The following is a 26362-nucleotide window of genomic DNA, read 5'->3' as shown; positions in this document are numbered from 1 at the left end:
ACATTGTGCAAAGAAATGTGTGCATTATTGTTTTAGTGTCTATGGCTGTAGAACAAGTCATCCCAAAATATGGGGACTTAAACACCAATAATCATTTATATAATCCCATGACGTCTGTGAGCCAGGGGCCCAGAACAGGCTACTTTGGGCAATCCTGGCTAGAGGTTCCTTTCTTAGAAGACTGATGGTGTCTGGGGCAGTCTCAAAGCCGTGTTTGCTTGCGTAAGGCAGTGTCCCAAGAAAGAAGGCTAGGAGAAAGCTGCATTGCTTTTATGACCCAGCCCTAAGAGTCATGAAATATCACTTCCACTGTGTGCTATTGATAGAAACAGTTATAGAGGGTCATCAAATTTCTTGGACAGGGAACATGGCCCCACCTACCCCTCAACATAGAAATGTCAGTGTCCCATGGGATGAAGAGGATATGGAACAGAGTAGATTATTTGTGTGATCACCTGCATAAAAATACAGTTAAGTACAGTTGTTTGATTTAATTCTCCAAATCATAAGGTTGCTATTGTGACTCTCCCAATTTTACATTTCAGTGAATGAGGTCAAGAAATATTAAAAATCTTCTTCACACATCCTTTCATTACCACATTAGAGCATTGTTTAGTGTCAGTGGTACCCAGTTTACAGTCTCAGCACTACTGACATTCTGGGCTGGATAATTCTTCACTGTAGAGGGCTGCCCCGGGCATTGTAGATTATTTAGCAACTTCTCTGGCTCTGCCCACAAGATTCCAAAAGCACCCTGTGTTGGTCAAATTTCCATCACTGTGACAAAATACCTAGAATAATCAAATTGTACAAAGGAAAGGTTTATTTTGGCTTTTAAGGTTTCTGTCCATGGTCACTTTGTCCTGTTGCTTTGGGCCTAGAGCAGCACAGTACATCATGGCAGGAGTGTGTGCCTGTTCACCTCATTTGGCAGCCAAGAAGCAAAGAAAAAAAGTAGGCCAAAGTCCTAATAGTTTTCAAGGACATGTTCCCAATGAGCCAACTTCTTCCTATTAGTCCCCATCTCCTAAAGTTTCTACCACCTCTGATTAGCAGGGTGGTGATCAAACCTTCAACACAAGGGGCTCTGGGAAGTCATTCAAGATCCAAACTATAGCATACACCTTCATCCGTTTAGTTGTAATCGTCAAACATGTCTCCAGACATCATTGGACACCTTGTCAGAGTGGGGGCGTGTAGGAGTCAAATAACAATGGTGTCCTGGCTAAAGTCTGGCACACAGAGCACTCACTAAGTCTATGGTCTTCTCCAGAGACAGTTGTCAATATCTCTGAGGGACAAATTCATCCCCAGTTTTAAGAGAAGGTAATTTTGTTTATTTAATATGGTTAAGGTGAGCCTCTATAAAGTTAATATTATCATGTCAAAGGGTATGTTGCAATTTATTTCTGTCCAGGAAACAATGTAAAGCTTGAAGATTACAGTCTTATCATTGACCAATTCCAGTCTGATTTGCAACCCTGTTCCAGCCTTCTTTTTGTCCATTGACTACATATAGTATTTCTTCCTGTCCTTAGAAGCTTCATCATTATCATATTGATCTGCCTTTAGTGAGCTAAATAAGTCCTTGCCACATGTGACACACACACTTGGTAGAGTAAGAATTCTTCCCAAAGGGTGAATATGGCAGCTATTCAGAGCTTCCTTCAAGAGAGAACTTGCAGATCAACTCTGAAGGATGCACTTAAGTGACAGATTTGGTTGCAGTTCCCCTGGTTACTCAATCACAGCAGTTGAGCTTAGGCCATGGTTTTCCTAGACATCCCCACACAAACAAATGAGCACAGTGGTACTTGGCCACTTCTGTTCTTCATGGAACTGCAATCTTGGCTCTGAAGCTCCTTGTTTGGCTGACAGAGACTTTGGAGGGAAACGGTGCAATTTGAGACTCTCCCTAGCTAATCTTTCTCCCTCCCCTTTCGCAGGTGACAGACCTGCATCACCCTTTTGTGCTTCAGGCACCACACCAAGCTGGCATCCAACATATCACCCAATGCACGGGCTGAACAGCATTCTTAGAAGTGGCATGCGTTGCCTGCAGAACTTCTTTGAGATGGGGATAGAAGATACAATAATTAAACTTTTGCTTTGGAGGAGCTGTTCCAACATGAACTTGACCACCACGTTTCTTGAAAACTTTGCTGAGGAGGCAGGTGCCTTGTCTTGATGATGTTTATCTCCTCTACGGAGCACGTGTGTTTTACCAAGGTCTCCAGGACACTGGTCACCTCTGGCTTCTGCGGGCCCATAAGCATAGATGAGTTGGATGATCAGGGTATTCAGAAGTGTCGATTGTTTCACTGTGTTGTGGTAGAGGGTGGCCGAGTTAACATAGTCCTCAGAAAAAACAGTAAATGAACATTAGTCTGTCTCTAGTCTGGATACAAAAGGGCACATCACCAAATTGCTGACCACATGCTTGATACCTTAGGCCTTGTGAATGTGCTCCAGTCATAATCCCATCTCTGGCATGGCAGCTAAAGTCAGTACTACTACTTGGTTGATCTTATAATAGTCTATCATCATTTTCCAGGGTCCACTTAGTCCCTGTAGGAAGAGGCTGGTTATTAAAATGATATGACATAATGATATGTTTTAAAAGCTATTGAATAATGGGGGCTGGGAGGGAAGGTGTAAGGGAGAGTAATGAAAGGGGTTGAACTGACCAAAGTAAACTATACTCATGGTGGGGATATGTCAAGAAACCCCTTTAAACATTGACATTCGGATTAATAACGAAAGACAGGACTATAAAATAGGTACAGTGTGAGGGGGTAATTGTGGAAGGGGGACGGTTAATGGGGGAGATGAAGGAGAGTAAATATGGTTGATGGACTTCATATACATATATGAAATAGAACGATGAAACCTCTTGCAATTGCTTTAAGTGAGGTGGGGAGAGGTTAAGTGGGGAGATGGTGGGGGTAATCTAACCAATGTACAATGTAACTCTATTTGGAATTGTCCCTTTTGTATGATAAATATATCCTTAAAAAAATGGAAAAAGGAGGTATGACAGGAACCACCAATCTTTGTTTTGTGTTTATCATCTTGGCAGAAGAACAGTTTCAGAAGTTTCTGTTTGTCCATCTCCACCTGATTCATAGACCAAGGAAGCAATGTGAAGCTCACTTCAGCTGCCACTGCCAAGTGTATCCATTCTTTTTACACATGGAAACGGGAGGAAAGACCTCTGGACCAGCTCACAGATTTAGTAGGCCCACCATGTGCAAGACTTTGCCAGGACGCCATTCACTACTTGATTCCTGTAAGCCCCACTCTAACAAGAGGTCCATGAGTTTTTCAATCTCCAAGCATCGAAGTCAATTCCAAATTTGTGTGCAATGGTCTGGATCTTTCCTTTGCTCTAATGCAAAGTCTTTTAAGTAAATGGCCCTAGGTCTATTTAAGAAACGGTAGGATGAATCATCACAATATAGACTTTGTGTTGTGTTGTTAGGACCTGGCCATCTCTTCAGCCAATGCATTTCAGATCTGAAAAATACTCAGGTCCCGGTACTGAGAAATGGATCATGGCTATATTTATTGGAGTGACTACTCTCAGCTTCCTTACACTTCTCTGGCTGTCAATATTAAGCATCACCCTTGTTGGCAACTTGTCTATTTTGTCCCTGGGGATGCCATGCTCAATTGTCTGTATGTCTGCCTGCTTGATGGTCAAGCCTCCATTGATGCCTCTCTCTGACCTTTCCAGTTGTTACAGTGATTGGGCAGCTAAATGATGACACCCGGCTTCAGGCCTTGTTATCCTCAGGAGTATTACTGAGACTTAACTTTGTGAGAGCAATCGCTGAACTTTGTGAAGCCCCCTCAGACATTACCCTGATGTCTGGTTGAATGATGTTTCCGATGGAGCTCTTTTTGGTGGGAGTTCTGGCCTCACATAATAGTCTAGTATTTCTCATCTCTTTATTCCTTCCTCTACCATCTGCCAGGGAAACTCAGGCATTTTCACTCAGTCATTGGCTAGGCATAGCTTGCAGGAAGTGTGGCTTCAGCATGAAGGTGGTGGGCCATCCCAAGGGGCAGCAGCTGGGGCTGTAAGTCAATTATGCTCTCTGACCCAGTAGACCCATGTAGCATATATGGTGAAAGCATGACATCCATGATTTGTTTTAGAGGAACAACCATTGTGGAATAATGTTAGGCAAAATCAGTACAACACTGACTTTCTAGATACTTTTCTTTTAAAAAAAAATGTAAAAAGAACTAACATGTATTGAGCATTTATTATATGCCCAGCATATAATATTCCTATTAAGCACTTGGTAAGTGGAAGAGCTGGTATTGGACCAAGTCTGAACAAATCAGGTTTTCTTTCAGGTATATATTATTAAAATTTTTAGCTTCCAAAATAGAATTTTTGTATGCATTATGTTAAATTTCTGGGTAAATATTTCTCTTTTGGAATGCTATAAATAACACTAGTTTTAAAATTCCATTTTCCAGTTGCTCATTGCTAATGTATAGAAATGCAATTCACCTTGTATCCTGACATCTTGCTAAAAACATTAAAATGCATCAAGATTTTTTCACACACTTGATTGAAGATTCTGTATGTAGACAATATATCATTTTCAAGTAGAAGCAGTTTTATTTCTTTCTTTTCAATCTATGTGTTATTTAGCTCATTTGCTTTGACTTATTATACTAGCTAAAAATTCTGGTACAATGCTGGGTAGACGTATTAAGAGTAGATGTCTTGCTTTTTTTCAATCTTAGAAGGAATGACTTTCAATATTTGACAATTAAGTATGATAGCCTTAGGTTTGTGGTAGGTGCACTATTATCTAATTCTGAAATTTTTCCTGCTGTTCTTAGACTGCTGAATATTTCATCTTTTTAGAATCAAGTATGGATGTTAAATTTTGCTAAATGCTTTTCCTTTATCTATTGAGAAAATTATATATATTTTTCCTTTTTAGTCTGCTAAAATATTGGATTACATTGACTGGCTTTTTAAATGTACCAACTTTATATTCTTAGAATTAGTCCTACTTGGCCATCATATATTATCCTTTTTACATATTGAAGGAGTTGATTTTTATTTTTGTTACCATATTATTGTTGTACTGGGGGTATACTGTGACATTTACAAAAGTGCTTACAAATATCTTAGTTAAATTCACCTCTGAAGGAGTTAAATTTTCTTTAGAATTTTGGAGTTATGTTCATGATGGATATTGTCTTGCATTTTTTTTCTTATAGTGTCCTTGTCTGATTTTGTTCCAGGGTAAAGTTGACCTGATAAAGGGCACAGAGGTATTTTCTTTTCTGCTATTTTCTGGAAGCTTGTGGAGAATTTGTATTATTTATTCCTTAAGTGGAAGGAATTCAACAGTGAAGACCTGGAGTTTTCTGTGTGGAAAATTTTGTACTACAAAGTCAATTTATTTAATAGACATACGACTAGATTATCTCCCTTCTTGAAGGAATCTTGGTAGTTTGAGTCTTTGAAGGAATTTGTCAATTTCATCCATCAAATATATGTGCATAAAGTTGTTTGTAATGTGCCCTTTACTATTCTTTCAATGTTGTGGGGTGTGTAATGATGTCTATCTCTTACTTCGGATATTGGCAATTTGTATCTTCTTTATATCCTAATCAATCCGGCTAAAGGTTTATCTTTTTCACTATTCTGAAGGAACTGACTTGCATTTCATTCCTTTCCTCTACTGTTTTTCTAGTTCCTGTTTGATTTATTCTTGCTCTTATGTTTATTATTCCCTTTCTTTACTTATCATGGGTAAAATTTAAGGTGGAAATTGAGGGTCATTGAAATGAGAGCTTTATTCTTTTTGTCTAATGTTACCAACTTTCTTCTAAATACTACTTTAGCTATGTGTCACAAGTACTGATGCTCATTTTAACTAATGAAAACAGTTTAATGCTTTTTTAATTTTAATTAAATTTAAAATATTTTCCAATTTTTATTTTGACCATTTCTTTGACTCACTTGCTATTTAGAAGTGTGTCATTCAATTACCAAATTCATGGGGATTTTTCCAGAAATCTTTCTATTATTGATTTCCAGCCTAATTTTGTTTTAATCAGAGAAGATACTTTGCATAATTGTATTCTATTTAAATTTGTTGAGGTTTGTTCAGTGGCCCAAAGCACAGTCTTGTTTTGGCAAAAGTCTCATATTTATTTGAAAATAACTCATATTCTATTATTATTGGATTGAATATTCTGTAAACATTTATTAGGTCAAGTTGTTTAACAATGATGTCTATGTCTCTATATCTTCATCTTCTTTTACCTATTTGATTGATTACTGAGAGAGGAGTGTAGAAATCTTTTGACTCTAGTTGTTTATTTGCTTGCTTCTCTTGGTTTTGGCTTCATGTGTTTTGAAGCTCTGTTGTTAGTTGCACACACATTTATTCTTTTATATTCTTCTGAATTTACTCCTTCCTCATTATGCAATGTCCTCCTTTGGCACTTTTTATATATTTTTGCCTTTCTATGTATAGAGGAATTATTTTGTAGACAGCATATAGTCAGATCTTTCGTTTTTATTTTTAATTTTTTAAATTTCAGGAAAGAGCATGAACCCATGATCCCCAACTAGCACAAATACCATTCAATTGACTAAATGTTGGGAAGTGTAGGAGTTAGCACAGCTGAGAGGCAAGGCACACACCTTGCTTTTGGAAAACCACCTTTACAATTTCGGCATCTCCCCCACCAAACTTACTGATCTTACTTCTGAAAAAATTAATCTGATAACCTTTTAATGTGGTTGTTTAATGATTACATTGAATTCATATGAATAGATTTAAATACCCAATCTTGCATTTGTTTTACATTTATTTCATCTAGATTTTGTTCCTTTCCCCCCTTCTTCCTTTGTTTTTGTATTCATGAAATGTTTTGTGATTCTATTTTAGCTCTACTACTGCTTGTTTTTTTATCTCTGTTGTAACTTTTTTAATAGTTGCCCTAGGTTTGCTAATATATATTTATAATTATCCACAATCTACCTTTAAGCTATTTCACATTCAGTTTTGGGATTTCACAATTCACAGCTATGTGCTCAAGTCTTCCTTCCTTCTTTGTGTTACTGTTTTCACAAATAGTAATTTTAAATGTTCTACAAACACACAGATTCTGGCTACTGCTCTTGTTTTAGACATTTAATGATCTTTTAGAGCAAGCACCATTTTTAAAATATCTTTTACATTTATTTTCTTTTTACAGTTTTTATAAATTTATTTCTTTGTATACTGTTGAGTTTCTAGTATCACACTCCTCTTGTTATATTACTTATTTATCTTTTCTTTCAGAGAAGGTCTGCTGATAATTAATTTTTATTTTTTGTTAAAAAAAATTTATTTGACTTCAGTTTTGAAAGATACAGAGTTTTGGGTTGGTAGGTCTGTTTGTCTTTCAATGCTTGAAAGCCATAGCTCTATTGCCTTTTAGACTGCAGACATTCTAATAACAATCTATTGCAATTCTTATTTGAGTTGCCTTCAATTTTTTCTGTTTTTGGTTTCCAGCAGTTTGAACATTATTTTTCTAGGTGAATATTTTTCTCATATTTATCCTTGCTGGGGGTCCCTGTATTTCTCAGATATATATTTGAAGTCTTTCGTTGTTTTTGTTAGCTCTCCAAACATTTTCCCTGCTCTAGACTTTCTTCTCATTCTGTTTATATGATATCTAACTTCTTTTTTCTCATGATTTGACTCAAGTATGACAGAGGTTGCCTCCTGATTAGGGTTTTTCTTTAAATTTCAGGCTTCTTAGATGTGCTGTTCTCTGATGGGTTCAAAAGAAGTATAATTTTGCAGTTCATCTAGCATTTCCTTGTTATGTTGAAAATGATGTTTTTAGTTTTCTGGAAGATTGATTTTTAAAATCAGAGTAAGTCTCACTGTCTATTAAAAACATGAGCTTACACTAATATTTCCCACAATCAAATACCACAAGGTACACTGCTACATCACATATTTGTATAGCCAGCTCCTTTGTAGTAATGGGAAACCTGACTCATTTTCTCATTACCTCATATAAAATGTATGTACATAATATATACATATGTATAATATAGATGATATAGCATTTGCACACACATTATATACAATTCATATACCTAAATTATGTCTAAAATTCATAGAAAGGTATCTCAGAGTTGCCAACCCATGCCCCGGAAAAGCAAACCTAACAAAAGTTCAGAATTTATCTATACTTCTTAGGTAAAATTTATATACCTTGCAAGACATATGCTAAAAGTGATCAATGGTATTTAAATTTTTTACATGCTTCTAATATTATACTAAATTTAACCCCTTTTCTGAAGACTGCCTAGGCTAACTTTCACATGCAACATTGACATCCACTTATTAGAAAACTATTACAATTATTTCTCTGTAGAATATGTTTATTAGGGATTCCAAGATGGCGGCTAGAGGGAGGAAGTGGAAAGCGTGCCTCCTAAAGTAAAATCTTGGAGAGACACTGGAGACACACCTTACAGGAAAAACCACCAAGAAGGGGCAAAACTTTGACTCCTCCACACCTCCAGCCTGCGCAGAGCATCTCCACTTCATGTTAAATGGAGAAACCAGGAGGGTTCCTGCGCCACTGCCAGACGCCAGCACCCAGAAGGCTTGGGAAGACATGGACCACAAGGTGAGCTAAGTGGCACATGGTACTCCTACAGACAACGCTGGGCCAGATCAGCATAACCCCCTTGACAGACTGACCCCCACCCAGGGAAAAAAGAAAAAAAACTGAATAATAAGCAATAACATCAAAAAAAACATGTAGCAAAGAGGGTGGGGCACCATGAACACCGAAGATGGGGGGAGGGGAAATCCCTCACAGAAATGTAAATAAACAAGCTGGACGGAGAGGGCAGAAGTGGTGGCACATGCCCAGCAACCAGGAGCAGGAAAGCTTGTAAAAGTGGCAGAGGGAGGAAAACTCCACAGGAGAGGGGGGAAGACCCACTTCCCACAAGAGCTGTAAATAAACATGCTGGCCTGAGAAAGCCGGTGCAGTGTCACCTCCCCCAGTGTGCTTGGAAAGGGGAAAGCTTGTAGCAGTGGTGGTCACACACAGGAGAACTCTAAGTGAACAAAGCCTGTGGGGTTAGGTGAGTGTTGAGCTCACTCCTGAAATCTGCAATCAATAAAGCCCCCAGCAAAAGCAGGCTGACAGCAGTGGGCAGGTGAGACACAACCTCAGATAGCCATTCACAGAACTGTCTCCAGATTCTTTTTTTTTTTTCTCTCCCTTCCTTTGATGAGACAACAACCAAACTACACATGCATGCTGAAAAACTTACTGAAATGGTATTGCATTTGAACTTGGGACACTTTGTGGTGCTTTTTTTGTTTTGTGTTATTTTGTTTTGTTTTGTTTGGTTTTTTTCCCCTTTGATGAGACAATGACAGAACCACTTCTGAGACACCATCTCCAGGATTGGAGGCTGAGGGATGAACACCAAAATTATTAAGACTGAAACTTTATTGCATCTGAACTTGGAGATTTTTCTTTTCTTTTTTTTTATTATTATTTTTTATTTTTTATTTTTATTTTTTCAATCCTCTCTCTGTCTCTCTAATGCCTGTTCAGCTTACTGTTAATTAGTACACTGTCTCTCCCTATTTATATCTTTGAAACTTTTTGTTTGTTTCTTTGTTTTGTTTTTCTACTTGTTTGTTTATTTCTTCTTCCCTTTTTCCTTAACTTCTTTGCTTTCCATCTCCTCTCACCCTTCCATTCTAGATATCACCAGTTTATTATCACAAGCTAGAAAATACTTAATTGCACACAGTACAGGGACAGTAACAACACCAAGGGCAATGACAGGAAGACAGAAAAAACAGGGAAACCAGTTTCTCCATAGCAAAAAATTAGCACAGGAGCCAGAGGGAAATGAAAAAAACAGAGACTCAGATCCAGACTCCAACAAAATGAAGATAAACTCTACCAAAGAACCCAATGAAGCCCACAAGAATAATCTAAAAGAAGAAATACTACAGGTAATCAATGAGAATTTTATAGAGATGATACTGGATATGGTCAACCAAAATGTACAGGAGACACTCAAGAAATTCCAAGACTACAAGAATAGAGAATTTGAAAAAGCAAAAGAAGAAATAAAGGAAACCATAGAAGCACTGTATAAACACCAAAGTGAAACAAAGAACATGATTAATAAAGAAATAAATGAACTCAGGACAAAAATAGACAACATTAAAGAGGAAACGAATCAGGATATGGAAAACCTCAGAAAAAAGAATGAAACAGAATTGCAAAACAAAATGGAAGGCCAATCTAGCAGAATAAAACAAACAGAAGACAGAATCCCAGATCTCAAAGATGAAAAGGTAATTAAAGAAAAAAAGCCAAAGAACTATTAGTTTAACAACTCAAGACCTGTGAAAAGAAAATGCAAGAACTCACTGACTCCATCAAAAGACCAAACCTGAGAATCATGGGCACTAAAGAAGAAGAAGAGGTGCAAGCAAAGGGAATGCATAATATATTCACAAAATAATAACAGAAAATTTCCCAAATCTAGAGAAATCTATTCCCATACATATGCAAGAGTCCTCCAGAACACCAAACAGACCAGACCAAAATAGATCTACCCCACAACATATTATCATTAAAACAACAAATACAGAGACCCGAGAAAGAATACTGAAGGCTATAAGAGAGAAAAAACAAACATACAAAGGTAAACCCATCAAAATCACAGCAGACTTCTCAACAGAAACATTAAAAGCAAGAAGAGCTTGGGGTGAGATCTTCTGGGCACTGAATGAAAATAACTTCAAACCCAGGATACTCTACCCAGCAAAACTATCATTCAAAATAGATGGAGCAATAAAAGTCTTCCATGATAAGCAGAAACTAAAACAATATGTGATCACAAAGCCACCACTTCAAAAGATTCTTTAAAGGATTCTGCACACAGAAAGTGAAACCCAACATAAACATGAAAGGGCAGACAGCACCAAACTACAGGAAAAGAAAAAGCAAGAAAGTAGAGAGTAACCTCAACTTAGGTACACACAATCAAACTTTCAAACAACTAAGACAACTAAATGACAGGAATCATCACATACCTATCAGTACTAACACTTAGTTAATGGACTTAATTCCCCCAAAAATGGCACCATTTGATGAAATGGATTAAAAAGGAAGATCCAACAATTTGTTGCTTACAGGAGACCCATCTCACCGACAGAAATAAGCATAGGCTTAGGATGAATGACTGGAAGAAGATTTACCAAGCCAATGGCCCCCAAAACCAGACAGAAGTAGCAATACTTATCTCTGACAAAGTAGATTTCAAACTTACATTGATCAAATGAGATAAAGAAGGACATTCCATACTAATAAAAGGGGAAATAGACCAAAAGGAAATAACAATTATCAACCTATATGCACCCAATGTCAATGCACCCAATTTCATCAAACATACCCTGAAGGACCTAAAAGCATATATAACTCCAACACAGTGGTTGTAGGAGACTTTAACATCCCATTATCATCAAAACATAGGTCATCCAAACAAAAAAATCAATAAAGATATCCTAGATCTAAAATATACAATAGATTGAATGGACCTACTTGATGTCTACAGAACATTTCATCCAACTTCTATACAATATACATTCTTCTCATCAGCCCATAGAACCTTCTCCAAAATAGATCATATCCTAGGGCACAAAGCAAGCCTCAGCAAATATAAGAAAATAGAAATTATACCATGCATTCTATCTGATCACAATGCAATAAAACTAGAACTCAGCAACAAAAGTAAAGACAAAAAATATGCAAACAGCTGGAAACTGAATAACTCATTGCTTAATGAACAATGGGTCATTGATGAAATAAAAGAGGAAATTAAAAAGTTCCTGGAAGTCAATGAAAATGAAAATACAACCTACCGGAACCTATGGGGACACAGCAAAGGCAGTCCTGAGAGGAAAGTTTATAGCCATGAGTGCATACATTAAAAAGATTGAAAGATCCCAAATCAATGACCTAATGATACTTCTCAAACTCCTAGAAAAACAAGCAAATCCCAAAACAAATAGAAGGAGAGAAATAATAAAAATAAGAGCTGAAATCAATGAAATAGAAACCAAAAAAACCATACAAAGAATTAATGAAACAAAAAGTTGGTTTTTTGAAAAAATAAACAAGATCAACAGACCCCTGGCAAACCTGACTAAAATGAGGAGAGAAAAAACCCAAATTAGTAGAATCAGGAATGCAAAAGGGGAGATAACAACAAACACCATGGAAGTCCAGGAAATCATCAGAGACAACTTCAAGAACCTATATTCAATAAATTTGAAAATCTTAAAGAAATGCACAGATTTCTAGATACATATGATCATCCAAAACTGAACCAAGAGGATATTAATCACCTGAATAGATCTATAACACAAAATGAAATTGAAGCAGCAATCAAGAGTCTCCCCAAAAAGAAAAGTCCAGGACCTGATGGATTCTCTGCTGAATTCTATCAGACCTTTAAAGAAGAACTGACACCAACCCTCCTTAAACTGTTCCATGAAGTAGAATGGGAAGGAAAACTGCCTAACACATTTTATGAAGCCGGTATTACACTTATCCCAAAACCAGGCAAAGACACCTGTGAAAAGGAGAACTATAGGCCAATGTCCTTAATGAACATTGATGCAAAAATCTTCAACAAAATAATGGCAAACCGAATTCAACAACACATCAAAAAGATCATTCACCACGACCAAGTAGGCTCCATCCCAGGAATGCAGGGGTGGTTCAACATACGAAAATCAATAAACATAATAAACCACATTAACAGAAGCAAAGACAAAAACCACTTGATCATCTCAATAGATGCAGAAAAAGCCTTTGATAAGATCGAACACCATTTCATGATAAAAGCTCTAAGAAAACTAGGAATAGAAGGAAAGTACCTCAACAGTATAAAAGCTATATATGACAAACCTACAGCCAGCATTATACTTAATGGAGAAAAACTGAAACCATTCCCTCTAAAATCAGGAACTAGACAAGGATGTCCACTAGCTCCACTTCTATTTAACATAGAAACAGCATGGTACTGGCACAAAAACAGACATGAAGATCAGTGGAACAGAATAGAGGACCCAGATATGAAGCCACACAACTATAACCAACTTGTCTTTGACAAAGGCGCTATAAGTATATGATGGAGAAAAGACACCCTCTTCAACAAAAACTGCTGGGAAAACTGGTTAGCAGTCTGCAAAAGACTGAAACTAGATCCATGTATATCACCCTACAAATATTAACTCAAAATGGATCAAGGATCTCAATATCAGACCCCAAACTCTAAAGTTGTTACAGGAAAGAGTAGGAAATACTCTGGAATTAATAGGTATAGGTAAGAACTTTCTCAATGGAACCCCAGCAGCACAGCAACTAAGAGATAGCATAGACAAATGGGACTTCATAAAACTAAAAAGTTTCTGCTCAACAAAAGAAATGGTCTCTAAACTGAAGAGAACACCCACAGAATGGGAGAAAATATTTGCCAGCTACACATCAGACAAAGGACTGATAACCAGAATACACAGGGAACTTAAAAAATTAAATTCTCCCAAAATTAATGAACCAATAAAGAAATGGGCAAGTGAACTAAACAGAACTTTCTCAAAAGAAGAAATTCAAATGGCCAAAAAACACATGAAAAAATGCTCACCATCTCTAGCAATAAAGGAAATACAAATTAAAACCACACTAAGACTCCACCTCACCCCTGTTAGAATAGCCATCATCAGCAACACCACCAACAACAGGTGATGGGGAGGGTGCGGGGAAAAAGGAACCCTCTTACACTGTTGGTGGGAATGTAAACTACTACAACCACTCTGGAAAAAAATTTGGAGGCTACTTAAAAATCCAAACGTTGATCTACCATATGATCCAGCAATATCACTCTTGGGGATATACCCAAAAGACTGTGACACAGGTTACTCCAGAGGCACCTGCACATCCATGTTTATTGCAGCACTATTCACAATAGCCAAGTTATGGAAACAGCCAAGATGCCCCACTGCTGATGAATGGATTAAGAAAATGTGGTATCTATACACAATGGAATTTTATGCAGCCATGAAGAACGAAATGTTATCATTCGCTGGTAAATGGATGGAATTGGAGAACATCATTCTGAGTGAAGTTAGCCTGGCCCAAAAGACCAAAAATCGTATGTTCTCCCTCCTATGCAGACATTAGATCAAGGGCAAACACAACAAGGGAATTGGACTTTGATCACATGATAAAGCAAGAGCACACACGGGAGCTTTGAGGATAGGTAAGACACCTAAAAAACTAGATAGCATTTGTTGCCCTCAACGCAGAGAAATTAAAGCAGATACTTTAAAGCAACTGAGGCCAATAGGAGAAGGGGACCAGGAACTAGAGAAAAAGTTAGATCAAGAAGAATTAACCTAGAAAGTAACACACATGCACAGGAAATTAATGTGAGTCAACTCCCTGTATAGCTATCCTTATCTCAACTAGCAAAAACCCTTGGTCCTTCCTATTATTGCTTATACTCTCTCTTCATCAAAATTAGAGCTAAGGGCAAAATAGTTTCTGCTGGGTAGCGAGGGAGTGGAGGGGAGAGGGAGGGGGTGGGGGGGAGAAATGACCCAAACAGTGTGTGCACATATGAATTAAAAAAAATAATAAAAATAAAATAAACCAAAAAAAAAAAACCCCAAAAACCAAAAAACAAACAAACAAAAAAGAATGTGTTTATTAATCTGGGAACTCATTAAAGAAAGGGATGATGTCTTTTTGTACAGTGGCTGGTACATAAAAAAGTGATTGCTAAATAACTAGAATTATATAAAAACAAATAGCATATAGCTTTAAATAAGGGATCTGTGTTAATTTTAAAGTTAAGGTCTGCTTGTTATACCTACTAAGTCACCAGCCAAGAGAGTTATGTCAACAATTGTCAAAACAGGAAAGGAAACAGAACACAGCGTATGGAATGCTAATAAATCATTCCATTCCCATAACTCTTTACAGAGACAGAAAGCTCTTTTAATCATATATCAACTAGCCTTTGAAATTTGTGAGTGGTGGGTGGCACAAGTTACTTCCACTGAATTTATAAATTCAGATCTTCAGTTTTAGCAAGATATTTAAAAGTAAACACAGGTTGCCTGTCCAAAAGTAATGAAGAAGAACATTTTTTGCAGTTTGTGTTTGATATTTTGACATCTGAGATTTATTTTTAGTTGTCTAAAAGCAGTGGATAATCAAATCTGTTAACAGACAAGTATTAATTCTATGCCACTAACTATCTTGGCAAAGGGAGAGACTACTTGTTCTGAAGTTTGATTATTCAATTTCTTTCAATTTATGTCTTGAGTTGCTTGGTTTGTCCTTAAATAATAATGACAACAAAAATATAAATATAATTAAATATAATTATTGAACTTTTAAATATAATTAATGAACTGCATGCTTTGACTTCATGTAAGAAACTACTGCAGAGCAATTTTATAAAAAGAACCTTGGAAAGAAATTAGAATATCTGGATTCTGGTCTGGATCATCTGCTTGTCAACTTGATGCCTTAGACGAGGCATAACACTTTCAGTTATATGAAGAACAATGAGTTAACTATGAAGGCTAAATAAGGATGGCATTGATATTAGTAATCAGAGATTCTATCTGAAAAACAACCTAAAAGCATAAGGACTATGGATATAGCTCAAGTTGTAGAGCACTTGTCTAGCAAGTCCAAGGCCCTGAGTTCAATCCCCAGTGCTACAAGGAAAAAGAAATTGATTGCCATCTAAAATATATTATGCCATCAAATTTGCAGCTCCATCTAAAACCTCCCTTCTCTAAGCTCAAGAACCATACATCCACCTTCCTCAAGTGCCCAACAGGTATCTCAAACTCAATATGACTAATCAAACTCACTGTTTCCCTTCAAGCTCCATCTGTGGTCCCAAATGAGTGAGTGAGTCTACCATTCATGCAGTTACCTAAAATATACTATGAAAATCAGAATTTTCTTGCAGCTCCCTGATTTATTTATGCCTCCCTAACTTATTGATATGGTGCTTATACCCCATGTAATGACTGATCAAATCTTCCCAATCATGTCCAATTTGGATCTCTGTGATATCAGTTAAGTATTGTCACAGTTGAAGTCTCATACCATACCTTATGTAGGACTATTTTTACACGTTATCATACTATATTTTAGTGGTAAATGTTTGCAATTATCTTTTCTCCTACACAACCCATCGGGGTTTTTTTGGATGGTAGACATGTTCTCCATAGACGATGTCTGCTAGCAGCCAGGAGCTGCAAATGGCAATTTATCACTTGAAACGTGATAGTGTAACTGAGGAGTTTTTACTTGTATTTATTTATATTTAATATAATAGACATGGCTAGCAACTTCTATAATATGCAATGTAACACTAGACTCTGAACTCAGAGAGTGAACAGACTACATCTTGTTTACTTTTATATGTACCCAATGACTAGAACATGAAAGATCCCCTGAAGTATATGGAAAATTAATGAATTAATAAATACATAAAAGTTTTACATTGGTAAAGTAGGATAATGCTTACTTAATATAAATACCAGGCAACTACTATATGTAATTACTAGGGAAAATGATAAACACTGCTTTATTGATAAATAAAATGTTACTGCAAATAGGTTTCCAATAATTGAGAAGTAGCTCCTCTCAGGTCAACCCCCTGTCAAATAACAAATACAAACTCCACACAAAAACTAAAATACAAAATACAATAATGTGCAGACAGTTAGAAGAACTGAAAGAAACTGGAAGTAAATCTACACTTGAGAGAAGGAAATGACACAGTGTACTTTTTTCTGGTTGGATACAGATTTTGTCTGTGGACAGACCTTGAAACAGATAGAAATGACCAACTTTTCCTTGAGGAACTGGGGCAGGAATTAAGCATTGTGACACCACTGTAAAGTATTAGTGTTAACGATAGTTGTTATTATAAGTACTCTTTTTAATGTTTATTTTTCTTTTAAATAAGCTATTTAGGTGGAGGTGATTTAACTCCCCAATTTATACCTGTTTGACCTTTCTTGGTGTCCTGACTGCCTTGGGTGAAGGACTATCAGTCAAGCAGCCAGTCAGACTGTCCTCATGCCATCCTGGCTACTTGGAACACTTCATGGCAACAATTGCTTGCTGCCAAACACAACTCCAGCTGCTGAAGTCACTGTACCAGCAAATAGCAAATGCCAGACTTGATGCCATGACAAGCCTGGGTGAACTCTAGAAGACCCTGCAGCTACTTCCTCCCAGGCCACAGTGGGAAGACTTTCCGCAATAGCCCAGCAGAAGACCTGAGACTGGTGCAAACATAGTCCTTCATATGCATAAGGAACTGTCATGATGGTGATTGGCTTGGCCACTGTACAGAATTTGTGAGACCACGGCAGCTAGAATGTAATCAGGGAAACCCTGGAAAGGTGAAAGTCAGGGGCAGGTAGAGAGAGGGGAGATTCTGTGTATAAACCTGGCGCAAATTTCTTACTGATCCCTTTACTACATATGCATGGAGAGTACTCCAAACAAGCCTAATAAGGGTAAAAGATCTGTATGGAATTTTTAGCTGTTCCATTACAGGAAAAACAACATTGTAGCTTGAAGTTAAATTAACTGCCTGCTCAAAAACAAACAAAATATACTTTTTAGGGGGACATAACAGAATCCAGTGTCCTTAAAATGTATCATTCACGAGATCAAAATGATCTAAAATATGAAGAAGCTTGTGAAGAAGCAGGAAAATATAATCTAAAGTCAAATCAACAGGAAAAAAATAAGTAGAGAATGACCCCGAAGTCAGAATTAGTATATAAGGATGAAGAAACAACTATTATAACTATCTTAAAGATGTAAAGGAAAACAGGCTTATAGTAAATGAACAAATAGAAAATATTAGTAATCAAAATCACAAAAGAGAGCCAAATAAAAATCAAAAAGAGAAAAATATAGTACTTGAAATTTAAAAACTTCCAAGATGACATTAACAGTAAATTGAAATGAGAAGAGTCGGTACATTTGAAGATAGGTTAATGGAAAGTATCCAGTATGAAAAATCAAGAGAAATGTTTGGATGAAATGAAGAATCTCAGTGGGCTATGGGGACGATATCCAAAGGTTAGGTGTAGTTGTAGTCTCAGAAGAAAGGAGAGAGGGAAAAATGTTTGAGGAACTAATGCTGGAAACTCCATGAAGTTGGTGAAAGGCATTTCCTCACAAATATAACAAATTGATTGAACCCCAAGTGGGAAAAATACAAAGAAAACCATCTGTAGCACACCAGAGTCAAATTCTAAAAGCATGATTAAAGAGCAACTTTTGAAAGCAAACATAGATTAACGAGAGATTAAGTGGAATGAGATGAATTAAAATGATTTCTTGCCAGAAACAATGAACACAAGAAGACTGTGGCTTGACATTTCTAAAACGATGACAGGAGGAAAAACATTAATTCAGTGTAGTGAGAATAATATTTGAGGATGAAAGCAAAATAGTCATTTTCAGATAAATGAAAATCAAAATAACTTTTACCATCAGACCTGCAGTACAGAAAATGCAAATGAAGCACTTTAGGAGAAAGGAATTGGGGCCAGGTGGACATGTGAATCTTCAGAAAAGAACACAGTGCTATAAATAAATACATGGCTAAATATAAAAGATTGTTTCTTGCTCCTAATTATTATAGCTAACCATGACTATGTAAAGTGAAATTTCTGTTTGCCTTAAACCCCATGTTGCATTATGGGGTAGATTACATTTTTAGGTAAATTAAATAGGACAACTGAAAAACAAAAAACAAAGTAAATGAATCTATATTTTCATAATATATTCATACTTCACATGAAGTGGTTCAATATTAAAGTATATGAAAAAATTAAGGATGTTTTTGGGATCCCTAGAGCCACCTGAAACAATGTAGTGGTATAATCAAAAGTCCAAAATCCACTGAAAAGGAATTGTCAAAAAGATTCAATTAAACGAAAATAAATTAAGGAAATACAAAAACCAAACAGATGGGACCAACAGACTACCAGTAACATGGTTGGTCACAACTCAAACATATCAATGGTTAGATTAAATGTTAGTGAACTGAACACTCCAATTAGAGGTCAGAAATTCTCTCCTAGGTACAGTGGTTCATGCCTGTAATCCTAATGAGGAGGCTGAGATCAGGAAGATTACAGTTCAAGGCCTGCCTAGGCAAAAAGTTAGCAAGACTCCAACTCACCTAATAAAAGTTGGGTGTGGTAGTGGGCACCTGTCATTGCAGCTAAGCAGGAAGTGTAAATAGAAGGATTATTGTCTAGGCCAGCCCAAGCATAAATGCAAGACCCTTTCTCAACAACAACCAGAGCAAAAAGGGCTGGTGGCATGGCTCAAGTGGGAGAGTACCTGCCTAACAAGCACAAGACCCTGAGTTCAAGTCCCAGAATTGCCAAAAAATTCAGAAATTCTCAGAGAAGAGTTAAAAGAATAAGACCTAACATAGGTAAGAGATGAATTTTGAATATAAAAAATATATATATGGCTAGGCATGGTAGCACATATCTGTAATCCCAGCATTCAGGAGGCTAAGACAGGAGGATTATGAGTTCAAGGCCTGCCCAAGCTGTATAGTGAGACTCTGTTTCAAAAAAACAAACCAACCAACCAAATAAATAATAATAAAAAAACCCTGTATATTGAAAGAAAAAGATATGTAATGCAAACAGTAATCCTAAAACAACGGGAATGGCTATTTTAACATGAGGTCTGATAGATGGCAACTCAAAGAGTATTATCAGAGTTAAAAACAGACATATTATAACAACAAAAGGAGAAATTTACAATAAAACAGAGCAATCATACATGTATATATTCTTGTAAAAGAGGTTCAAAACACATGAGATACAAAGTAGCATAATTAAAGGGAAAAAGATAAAGCCATGATGATAATTAGATTTTACAGCACTCTCTCAGCAACTGATAGAAGAAACAGGCAAAAGATTTGAGCAACACTATCAATCTCTTTACCTAATTGACACTGACAGAGCACTATACCCAACAATTGCTGGATAAACATCCTTTTCAAGTGCGCATGTAATGTGTACCAAGATAAACCATACGGTAGGCCATAAAACAAGTCTTAATACATTTAAAAGGACTAGAATAACACAGGCTATGTTTTGTGGTGACAATGCAATTAAATTAGAAACCAAGAACAATGAGCTATCTGCAGGGATAAAATTCACATAATGGAAACTAAACAACATGCTTGTCAATAATCCATGTGTCAAAGAAAAAACTTACATGGCACACTGGAGAGTATTTCAAACTGAATGATAGTGAAAATGTACCCTATTGAAATTTATGGGAAAAAGTTACCATAATAGCAAGAAATTTGTAGCTTTGAAATGTGAGCTTAGGATTGTTGTGGGAAACTGAGAGGGAAACAAAGTCACCAAGACCACTTTGCAGGAATCAGGAATTTTATTATGCTGGCAGACTCAGGGGAGATAAGGTCTCAAAGCCCTGAGCTCTGATCAGCGTCAGGAGATGAGTTATATACTCTCTGGGAGGGTTATGCAACCAGGGGTGGGGTTGCAGTGTATGGGTCAGTTACAGGAAAACAAGTTGGTTACAGAATTTGCCCCCTCACCCCCCCTACAGAATGTAGGTACAGTTACAGGGAACATTGCAGGGTTAGCTGGGGGTGTGCAATATTGCAGAGCTAGCAGAAAGCTGCTTGCAGACTCAGAATGGGGAAACCAAGGTAAATTCCAGACACACAGTAAATCCCAGAAAAATGGCCAAATTGACTCCAACAGGATAGAGGAGAAGAAAGGTAATCAATCAGCAACTTTAGATTACACAGTCAGATCTAGTGACAGAAAAGCAAAGTAAATCCAAGGAAGGAAATAAAGAGAAGAAATCAATGAAACCAGAAAGATGATAGAGAAAATGGGTAAACATAAAATACCCCAAGGGGTTTCTTTACAAAATATAACAAAGTTGGTAAATCTTACATAGACTGATAAAGAAAAAAATGTGAGAAATGCCTTGAGAAATATATATGTGAATATATTACAGAGCCTATAGATATTATAAACAGCCTTCTACAAGCAAATTAAAAACTTAGATGAAATTGACACATTCTGAACAATGCAACTACCAAAACTGACACAAGGTAAAATTAAAAAATTGACTAGACCTAGCTATTACAGAAATTGAGTCTGTTATCAAAATCTTCCCTCAAATAGAACTTCAGGTTCAAGAGGTTGCATTGGTGAACTTTGTTAGCCATTTAGGTAAGAAAAGATAGCAATCTTACACAAATGCTTTCAGAAGCAGAGGAGGAGGAAACACATTCCAGTGTGTGTTGTAGGGCCAGCAAAACCCTGATATTACCTTGAACAAAGACACTTCAAAGAAAGAAAATCAAAACACTGGTCATGTCAAGCTGGTGTCTACTTTGGTTTCCTTTCTCCACTCCCAACAGGCAGGCAGTGCATTTAGGGAGGGGAAGGCTGGCTGGCTGATGGATGGGCTACAATATCAAGCTTTCAAGTAGACTCCAGCTGCAGTGGAAGATAATGAAGCTCAGGATGGCCATCAGGTTCCTATAAGACCTAAACAGGTCAACATGGGTGAAGAAATGTGAGAAAACTGACCTAGAAGACAAAATACCCATCTGCTGCCTTGAATAATCATTATTGTTAAACATCTATATTTGCAAAACTTGTATTTAAAGGAGAGTTCTTTAAGATTATTCTATGCCAACAATAGCTGAGTTTACCAGTAATTTGAACAATCCATAGATAGACATTAAAAATAAATAATTGAGTGACAATGAAATCAAAATACAAATAGAAAAAAATGACAAAACTTCTGAACAGGAACAAATATATAAATAAATAACAATAGCAATACTCAGAACTTTAATGCAAGCAAGGCACAGTGGTTCACATTTGTAATCCTAGCTATTTGAGAGGGTCATGATTTGAGACAAGCCCAGGCAAAAAGTTTGGGAGTCCCCATCTCAACAGAAAAAAAGCTGGGCAGGGTATTACACTTCTGTCATTCCAGTGGGAAGGATCGTGGTCCAGGCTGACCTGGGCAAAAAGAGAGACACTATCTGAAAAATAACCAGGGCAAAAATTGCTGAAGGCATGGCTTAAGTGGTAGAGCATCTGCCTAGCAAGCAAGAAACCCTGAGTTCAAACCCCAAAATCACCAAAAAAAAAAAAAAATCTCTAATCCAGAGGAAGAAAATGAAGAAAAAGATGAAGATGCTTTGCCCTTAAACTTAGGAAAAAATTAAAACGAAGATTACCTAAAATCTTTATTTGAATTTTGGTTCTTATAAAGAAAGAACATGAGGTTGGCAGAATCCCCCTAAATTCTCTTTTCTCCTAAAACACTCAAGTTTTGCTGTTGTTCAGGGTCCATGTTAGTGAGGCAGCTGTGAGACAGTAGCAGTCAACACACCATTCCGTTTGCAAATACCACAGAAATAGGTGCTAACAATCTGCTAGGGTTCCATTGGGGAGAAGTAGTTTGCTTTCTGTTGGTAAAATGGAATTCCAGAGACTGGGTAATTAATGAAGCAGAGAGGTTTAGTGTGGCACTCAGTTATGCAGGCTGAGGAGTCTAAGAGCATGGTCTCTGTAGAGGGCCCCTTCCTGCTTTATCTCATAGTGGAAAGCAGAAGGACAAGCAGGTGCCTATAAAAAAGCAAAACATAGAAGTAGGCTCGCTCTCTCAGTAACTAATCAAATCCCTTGAGAATGAGAACTTACCCAGAAGAGAAAGGAATTAACTCATTTATGAGGGCATCACCCTCACGAGGGCTCAAACACCTCCCTCTAGGCCCTGCCTTCCAACCTCTGCCATGTTAGGGATCAAAGCTTAACATGAGTTTTGGTGGAGACCAAGCTTAACATGAGTGTTTTCTGTTCCACTGCCACTGGCCATATGGTGGGTACAGCAGAGAAGAGCAGTCACTGAGACTGATGAGGTTTTTGATCACCCTCAACACGAGGGAGAGGAAAAAATGGGCTTCTGATGGTGATGCAGAAACTTTGACTCTGAAATTTTACACCACAGAAACTGAGAAATGGAAAAGGAACAGGGAGGGCTGGTGTGGTTTGAGTTAGACTATGTCTAGTGGACATTCCTCCAAAATGAAAGTTTTAACAACTAGACTTTTAGAGACATAACCCCAAGGTATCTACACTGTGCTGTCCCTCTGCCTTACGCGTGTATTTGTTACAAGGAGTTGTCTATCATGGGAATATTTATTCCTTTGAGACCAGTGAAAGATGTTTGTTCTTTTCTCTATAAGTCAAAATTGCTTCAAAACTTGACAGTGCATTTTCTTCCTCTTTCAGAACCATGAAGAGAAAAGTAAAATGACCCAAAGAGAATCCAATGTATAGAAAGGCATGATGCTTTTGAAATTTTTTCAGAACTCCTGCAAGCACTTTAGATAGTGCAATGCTTTGGATATGATTTACTCCAAATACGCTGAAAGCTTGGTCCCTAGTATGGGGGTGTTGAATTAAGAAGAGGTAGGGCCTAGAGGAGGGCAATTAGGTCAAGGGCACTGCTTTCAGAACGGACTAATGCAGGTCTTCTGTGATTGGTTTACTTCTTGTGAGAATGGCCTGTTTTAAAGGAGCCTGGCACATCCCCCATATCCCTTTTCTACAGTGCTCTTGCCATTGTGATTCCATCTGCCATGAGGCCCTCAGAAGAGTCAAGCAGAGGTTAATACCATGCCATTAACCTTCAGAACTGTGAAGTGAAGGAATCTCTTTTCTCTGTAAGGTACTCACCTTCAGGTATTTTGTTACAGCATCACAAAATGGACTAAGAAAAATGGGATAAATGATGACACAAATAATTTTATAGTTGGTTGAGCTGCTATTTCTGGAGTGAATTAAAATGTTTTGATTTAATTATTATCATTGTTTCCATAAAAATGTTCAAATTTTCATAAAAGATTCAATTAGTTCCCTACTTTTCTCACTTCAAGTTTTTCCTCTTAGTGTCTATGTTTTACTGAAGGTCCTGTGTATTCTTCCTTGAAGTATCAGTAAAAAAGCTATGGAATTGGATAAAAGCATCTCAAAACATCTTTAAGAAATACTTCAACAGATAGGACATCGAGTAATTTAACTTTGCTTAACATAACTTGTATAAAATTTCATTACAATGTAATACATCTATCACACTATATGTTTAAGTCATAACTTCCTATGAGAACTTCAGAAACCACTGAAACTAAGAGAATGGTAAGAAATAGGTTTTCCCTTTAAATTTAATTTTGAGAGGACTTCCATTGAATGTGTTAAATGTTGATGCCTTCTGGTAAATGTCTGGTATTTGAACTTTATTCTTTGAATATTTCTCTTTTCAGAATACAGCATTAAAAGGCAATTCCATTTCTGTGCAATTTCTATTGTTGGCTTTTTGCAATATTTTAGTTCATTCCTTTTGAACATAATGCCAGTTATCCAATATTAAATTATCTATTGTTTAAATGTTGAGATGGTGGAGGGAAAGAAGGAAAACTATTTTATAAAATATTATGATAAAGCATAGGTTCAACCATTGACTAGTAGGTATTTTAGTATGTTGTTAAAAATCTGTAATAAGTAGTTTAAGAAATTACCAATAAGCAGCAGAAATTGTGACCTTACTAAACAGATTTTAGTGCAACTTTTGTCTTCATTTGTGACTGAAAAGAGGAGTATGCAAGTGGTTTATTGTATCCTGACTTACATTCCGTCAGGTCTATGCTCAGACTGGTATCACTGGACTCTGTGGCAGTTCTATTTTTAGTTTTTTAAAGGAATCTCTATACTGCTTTCCATAATGGTTGTACTAATCTACAGTCCTATCAATAGTGTATAAGAGTTCCTGTTTACCTGTGTCCTCATCAACATTTGTTGTTTGTGTTCATGAAGATGACCTTTCAAACTGGGGTGAAATGAAATCTTAATGTAATTTTGATTTGCATTTCTTTTACAGCCAAAGAGGTTGAGTACTTCTTCATATATTTACTAGCCATTTGTACCTCTTCCTTTGCAAATTGTCTGTTCAATTCATGTGCCCATTTCTTCATGGGTTGTTGATTCTTTGGGATTTTTTTTTGAGTTCCCTATAATTTCTGGTTATTAGTTGCTTATCATGCAAATAGCTGGCAAAGATTTTCTCCTATTCTGTACACTCTCTTAAGTCTAGTGACTATTTCCTTTGCTGTGCAGAAGCTTTTTAGTTTGATGCAGTTCTATTTGTCTATCCTTACTTGTCTGAGCTATTGGGGTTCTATTCAGGAAGTCTTTGCCAGTGCCTATATGTTTCAGAGTTTCCCCTATTCTTTCCTCCAGCAGTTTCAAAGTCTCAGGTCTTACATTAAGGTCTTTGATTTACTTCAAATTGATATTAGTACAGGATGAAAGACAGGGACCTAGTTTGAGTCTTCTACATGTGGAGATCCAGTTTTCCTAGCACTATTTGTTGAAGAGGCTGTCTTTTCTCCAATTTATGTTTTGGGTTCCTTTGTCAAAAAAAAAAAAAAAAAAGAAGGCAATAGTTGTGTGAATTTATGTTTGGGTCTTCTATTCTGTTCCATTGGTCTACATATCTGTTTTTGTGCCAATACCATGATATTTTTATTGCTAGTCTGGTTTGAAGTCAAGTACTGTGATACCTCCAGCATTGCTCTTTTTGCTCAGAATTGCTTTGGCCATTCAAGGTCTTTTGTTCTTCAATATGAACTTTAGGACTGAATGTCATTGGAATTTTGGTGGGGATTGTATTGTACAATGTACATTTCTTTTGGTAGTATAGACATATTCACAATATTGATTCTGCCAACCCATGAGCTTGGGAATTCTTTCCATCTTCTGATGTCTTATTCAGTTACTTTCTTCAGTGATTTATAGTTTTCATTGAGGAGGTCTTTAACTTCCTTTAATAGGTTTATTCCTAGGTATTTTTTTAGACTATTGTAAATGGGATTGGTTTCCTGATTTCTTTCTCAGTCTGCTCATTGTCAGTATATAGAAAAGCTACTGATTTTTGCATATTGAATTTACATCCTGATGCTTTGCACAAAGTGTTTATGATTTCTAAGAGTTTTTTGGTGGAGTTTTTAGGGTCTTTTAGGTATAAGATCATATCATCTGCAAATACTGAAAATTTGACTTATTCCTTTCCCTTTTTAAATCCCTTTTATTTCTTCCCCCTATTTTATTGC

At 36.7% G+C, this 26362-nt stretch overlaps 1 long non-coding RNA gene across 4 annotated transcripts in view; it reads left to right on the top strand.

Annotated features, from left to right (window-relative positions):
• The window catches only part of LOC141425694 (uncharacterized), a 108359-nt gene extending 89269 nt beyond the window's left edge, over window positions 1-19090 (top strand). For 2 of the 4 annotated variants that reach the window (XR_012450740.1, XR_012450743.1), the window contains exons 5-8: window positions 1947-3289; window positions 5275-5304; window positions 8425-8682; window positions 17102-19090. This is a non-coding gene — a long non-coding RNA (uncharacterized lncRNA). Of the gene's footprint in view, window positions 1-1946; window positions 4582-5274; window positions 5970-8424; window positions 8683-17101 lie in introns of those variants that run through there. The other 2 variants (XR_012450742.1, XR_012450741.1) reach the window with 2 other exon arrangements.
• The last annotated feature ends 7272 nt before the right edge of the window (window positions 19091-26362 follow it).

The sequence above is a fragment of the Castor canadensis genome, chromosome 8 (assembly GCF_047511655.1).
Source record: "Castor canadensis chromosome 8, mCasCan1.hap1v2, whole genome shotgun sequence".
NCBI classification, from domain to species: Eukaryota; Metazoa; Chordata; class Mammalia; order Rodentia; family Castoridae; genus Castor; species Castor canadensis.
The sequence above is the reverse complement of the archived record's forward strand: the minus strand, read 5'-3'. Positions and strand labels throughout refer to the sequence as shown.